Here is a 6,443-nt window from a genome sequence, read left to right as displayed (position 1 = left end):
TGATAAAAATTGGTTTAATTGAATTACGTTGATTGATCGAATCTCCAAGTTCACACATACAATATCTAGCACAGCTAGCATATCGAAATTGCTGGCAACATTTTATTTTTAAATGATGAAAAATATATAATCAAACGTGCAACAAGTTTGATGAACAGTAGAAATGGACGGGAATGGGTGTGGTGCAAATCAGAGGACCCTAGGATAATCAAGTTCAATCCCTTTTCCATGACCCATCTATTTAGCCACAGTTAGATGTGGATCTCTTTATTTGGTTTCGTATTTTCGGTATTGAGAGAAATCAAATAAATTTACCTCATTTCGTGCGTGCATGCATACATAATAATAAAATAATATTACATTCCGTTGTCGTGGGGCTAGGGCACGAGTCTTAATCATAGTGTTACCACCTTGTTTGTTTGGCACGCACTTGGTCTTGCCACCATACATTATTATTGTTATTATTATTATTAGAAAATCTAATGATTTTTGGTTTGCTATTTTATAAATTTATCAGTTCACTTCAATATATAGTCTTTCTCAATCGCATATTTAAATTGATATTTATTTGATTCAACCATTTGATATTAAAATGAAATGCCAACTTAAATGGCACAAATATGATTTTTTTTTTTTTATTTAAAAAGGGTTTATTTAGTTTCACATAAGATATTTGAACATAAAAATATTGAGAAAAGAAGAATCCTAAAAGATGTTACACATTCTAATACCACAATGCTTTGAATTCTCATATTTTGAATAAAAACTAAAAAAGAAAAGAAAGCACAATAACAATGTATGACACCCACTTCAATAACTTGGAAACTCGGTAACATTCATATTTTTAAATTCTCCATTGTTGCTTAGCTCTAGATACTTCACCGGAGGTTGCTCAGATCCAATGTAACTGAAAATATCACAAAAATAATTATTTATCTTATGATATGAATATGCTTTCCATTTAAAATTGAACGACTATCTGGAACTTTGAAGAAATATAACAACTACCCTTATGAAAATGGTATGGTGATAGATAGAAAAAATAGATAACAGAACTTGCAAATATCGAGTAGTGATAAATCAAAATAGGTAAAGCATCTTATAAAGTCTAAACATTCTATCATGAGTGTACAAAAAATAAACTTTTTGCAAGTTGAACAATTTACTTTTTTGTAAAGAATTTGTAAAGAATAGGAATTATAAAAAAATTATTAACAAATCTAAATAAAAGAATAACTGGTAGTAAAATTTCACCCACGTGAATATCAATTTTAATAAAACAACAACTTGCCTTTATAATTTTTCTATCAAACATGAAATTAATCCCTCAATTGTAAATTTTGAGAAATGTATTTTAAAATTGAATTTCATTTCTTAATAATTTTTCTGCATGCCATCACTTACAGCTAGGTTCAATATTGGCAACTATTTCTTAGAATGACAATTTCAACTTCCAAGTTATAAAAAATTATCCATGAAAAAAAAGTACACTAATATCCCAAACATATTACACAAAAATAAAACCAATTTTCTAAGGACAAATAAATCATGACACTGTATAACAGTATAAGAATATATGTCTTATAATACATACTCTAATTCATGCATTTTTAACACGTCATAATGCTAGAATCTCAAATTATCACAATCAAAATATGAATCAATGCCTAGAGTTAAGTATAGTTGCACTACTGAAGCAATCAAAGTCAATATATGCATATTGGTTGCAAAAGAAAAAAATTAGTCTCTGAAAGAAGAACAACTCACATGAAAAGTAAAGAAAATACCTTGACAATAACCCAATATCATCACATCAAACTCAGATATGCAATGTCAGATAAAGAAAAAAAAAAAACAGAACAAATAGTGTCTCAAACTGATAAAGTGAAACCTTAACTACAATAGACTTATGTTGGAGGATAATGAGAGTATTGGAAGAGCACTCATAAGCTGCGAAAATCATTTTGAAGGACTTGATTGAGCACCATCACATAATCAATATCCCATTCTGAAGTTAAAAAAAGGGAAAAAATTATTTGTTTTACAAAATGAGTGAAAAAAAAATCTATACAATTGTCAAATTGTTATAGTTATAGATTTCTCTCTGCTTGAATCTCGAACCCTAATGGTATTTTCTGTAACGTTTTTTTAAAAGAAAGAAAAATAAAAATAAATTTCTACTTTTAAAAAAGAAAAGTTACCCACACTGCGGATTACAGGATCTCAGAACTCTCCATTCTTTTGACCGGTGTTTCAACTTGTTGCCAACTGCTCCTTCTTTAGTGACGGTAGTAACACCACTCACCGTGGCACTATTCTTTCTCCTTGCAGTTGCATCAACAGTCACCGATGGCTGATAGAAAATTATTTATTCTCTATATGTTATAAAATAAGGGCTGCTGATTACATGCATCAAACCTAAATAAATAGAATAATCAAGAGTACCTCTGTTATAGAATAATACCTCTGTTTGGGTACAATACTATGGGGAGCTTTTTATATGATTTATATTCAATTGCATTTGACTGGACAGCGTTAGCTGAGTTTCCATCAGTTTCCATCATCGCCGCCCTCTTCTCCTTCTTCCATGGAGCTTCCTTTCATCACTGTCGTAAGTTCTTCTTCACAACCAAGCCAAAATACTGACTTCTTCATGTCAAGAACATGTTTGGAGATGCGACTACTGCCAACAACAAAAATAGTAAACAGCAACAAACACACTAAATCACTTGCTCAAATAAAGATAAAGCCTTTTCCGAATCATGATGAAGTTCCCACATGACCCTACCATGTATAAATCTAAGTAATCTATTAAATCAAAATTCCAGATTGAACAACAGAAACGTGTATGTGTTTCCTTTAGTCAAACTTCTCAATAATAATTTTAGAATTAAGCTAAGAGCAAACAAAGTATGGAATGCTTATTAAAGCAAATCATTAAAGGACCTTAAGAAACATCAATATTATTGCCTATTGGAATGATTTATTTGTAATGGTAACTTTGCAAAAAATTTATTAATAGCTAATTCTTTGAAAATGCCATAATATAAAGCAATTCACTATTGATCACTATCTGTGTATATTCTTTGAATGAAATTAATTAAATAATGCATATTTAAAGATAAAAGAATAATTAATTCACTGCATATGCATACTTGTAGTTTGAGTTTTTTTAATTCTTTTAAATTAAGATTCAGGTATTACATGTTTACATTCATAAACTGAAGTGGTGCAGTGCAGAGGAAATAAAAAAATACTTTAAGGTAAGTGTGTCTCTTGGATACTTTTTTTTTTTGAGAGTACGGGGAAGTACCACTTTGTGATCCTCACTTTTGAAGAGTGAATTATAGTGCAATTATCTTTATCGAATACATCTAATCTTAAATAAAGATAATAATGAATATCAGTCTAACCCTTTCAACATCCATAGTTCAGAAGAAAATTTGAATAATACCTCTTTAAAAATAATCTTGCGATATGCCTTCAGTCCTTTCGATATATCACCAATATGTTCTGCATGAAGAAATGGAAGAACTTAAAAAATGCTAGATCTTTCCAAGAAACACTTTCTACTAATTGAATATGCAACATCTGAGTATTTGCGTCCTACAGAAATTGTACAATGATAAAATGAATTTTTTATATATCAATATTCAAAGATTGAAAAAGAAGCTCACACATTGTTGGATCTAAAAAAGTAATGAACTTACCACAAAAGCAATCTCTTCAACAAACAAAGTTTCAATGTCAAATAATATCTTTTCTCCAATATTCTCTCTACCAATAGGTTTTTCTTTACTTGAAAATCTAATAGTACATCAAGCTTTACTTTTCCTATTCTATTAATGAGAAGCTCAAAGTGAATCATTTTAATAATGATAATAGAATCATGTGATCACGAAATTACAGATAGAGATACACAAAATACACAAAAAAGGAAGTGGTCAAAACCCCAACGATTGCAAGATTATAGTTCACAGTTTATTCAAATCATCCATGTGCAAAATTCACTCATAAATCCTAAAAGAATCTCTTCCTCGCACAAAAAACGACCATGTAGATAGAAAACGCAAAACACAGAATAAAAAGAGCATCTTTCTTCCACACATTGAGAAGTTCTTTTATCTTTTAATTGAAAATCTTAAAAGTTCTTTCCCTCCATCAATAAGTAGGACACAACTATAATCCGTTAACCACAATTATCAGGAAGCTAAGGTAACATAACCATATGATGCTAGATCTACAATTTATAGTTTAACCAACTAATAAAGCAAGCAAACAACATAACCATATGCAACGTTCTCAGAACAAAAACAACAATTAAATTAAAACGAAAAGATAAAATGAAGCAAATAAGCTTTAAAAAGTCAAAATAAAATTTTAGGTGAAGAAATAACAGTGCATTATATCCCATCAGCATAAGAAATAAGAAAAAGACATAGATATACTTCTCTAGTGGCTTGCCTCTGCAAAGAGCTCTTGCTTTGATCTAACCTAAACCCAAAAACACACACACGAAACAAACTAAAAGAAGGGAAACAAATGTTTTGAAATAAAAACAGAAGAAGATTAGAAAAAAATACAGTAGTTTTTTATTTTGAAATTAAAAAAAAAAAAGGCTTACCTTTGCCTCACAGCCGATAACATCTTCAATGGCAAGATATCCATCACCATTCTTCTCTCCCATCTCCAACGGTGAATATCCACCGGTTAGCTTTCTGGCGTCACCACTTTGCTACCGAACTGCTGCCTCTTGGCTGATAGCAGCAAGATTTAGTGCATCTGAAATCGACAACGGTCAGGAAAAAAGAAACCTAAATAGTTATATCCAAATTGGTTGAGCCTTCTAAATAAGAATAACATAGTAAAAGAGAACGATGACCGAACAGCAGTAGAAGAAACACATACCGCAGTAACCATATTTGACATTGGCATGAGAGCTTCTTTTCCACTGTGAAAGTTCTCTTCGCCTCTGCTCCTGAAGCTCGATTCTCTTTGTCTGCCTCCTCTTCTCTCAGATCTTGCTCTCATTTTCTTCGTTTGTTTTAACACTCTCACTTAATCAATACTTTCTACCACTGCTCGATAGCTTCCTCGATACAGACGAAGAAGATGATAGAAAAAACAAATCCGAGAGAGAGCGCGAGAAAGAAGAGAGAGAGAGAATCAAGGAAAGATTTGATTTTTAAAATCCTGATTTGAAATTTGTTTACTCTTGCTCTGGTTTCAATGCAAGTTCAAATTTTAATCCTAAAAAGGAAAAAACGCGCTCAACATGCATCTGATTTGGATTTACAAATCTACTTCTATTACTTTTGCAGCTTTGCAGGTGAGAGTTGCGTGAAGAAGTTGCTGTGTTGTTTGCTTTTTGTTTATATTTATTATTTATTATATTTTATGTTTGTATTTTGAATTAGTAAGACACTTGTCAATTATTTAAATAAGACACTTGTTGATCAATCAGCCTATACACTTGTCAAGCACTGAACCTACTACTATTCTCTTATTATATATTAATAGATTATTGTTATTATTAGTTGAATGCTATCCAACCCCTCTAAAATAACATGTAAGTTACCCTTTATTATGTGTCACATTGTAATTGGTCCTTATCTTAACCATAGTTGGGTTATTTTATAATTTATTATTCTTAAAATATCAAAGCTCTCCTTCCTTGAAGCACATTCCACTCCTTCATTCTTTGTTTATCACTTCATCACCTAGATTTGGTCCTTTCAAGCACCGTCGCGCCAACGTCATCGCCATGCCCTCCCACACAACCTCTCTTCCCAGTATAGCCAGCGCCTCTTTTTGCCATGGATCACTGCTTATCCACATAATTAATGGTTAATTTTGGTTATTAAATTTTTTTATTAAAAAAATATATCTTTATTTAATTACGTGATGGAACATATATTTATATGTAAAATATAATATAATAAAATAAATCTATTCAAAGTATTTAAAAGTATAATTAAAATCATGAACATACAAATATAATAATAAAATTTGTACTCCAAACAAATAAACATATTTTTTTTATCATACATATATTATCACGTAATTAAATAAAGATATATTTTTTTAATAAAAAAATTTAATAACCAAAATTAACCATTAATTATGTGGATAAACAGTGATCCATGGCAAAAAGAGGCGCTGGCTATACTGGGAAGAGAGGTTGTGTGGGAGGGCATGGCGATGACGTTGGCGCGCCAAATCTAGGTGATGAAGTGATAAACAAAGAATGGAGGAGTGGAATGTGCTTCAATTAACGGAAGTAGAGCTTTGATATTTTAAGAATAATAAATTATAAAATAACCCAACTATGGTTAAGATAAGGACCAATTACAATGTGATACATAATGAAGGGTAACTTACATGTTATTTTAGAGAGGGTTGGGTAGCATTCACCTTATTATTATTATTAGAAAATTAGAAAA

At 30.7% G+C, this 6,443-nt stretch overlaps 1 long non-coding RNA gene across 1 annotated transcript; it reads right to left on the bottom strand.

Moving 5' to 3' along the window:
• On the bottom strand, nucleotides 4,529-5,447 carry LOC110266043. The gene is made up of 2 exons (XR_002352930.1): nucleotides 4,909-5,447; nucleotides 4,529-4,782 (listed from the first exon to the last, which is right to left on the bottom strand). It is a non-coding gene; the product is annotated as an uncharacterized LOC110266043 (long non-coding RNA).

The sequence above is a fragment of the Arachis ipaensis genome, chromosome B08, assembly GCF_000816755.2.
Source record: "Arachis ipaensis cultivar K30076 chromosome B08, Araip1.1, whole genome shotgun sequence".
Classification (NCBI taxonomy): domain Eukaryota; kingdom Viridiplantae; phylum Streptophyta; class Magnoliopsida; order Fabales; family Fabaceae; genus Arachis; species Arachis ipaensis.
Note: the sequence above shows the minus strand (reverse complement) of the source record. Positions and strands in the feature narration are given on the sequence as shown.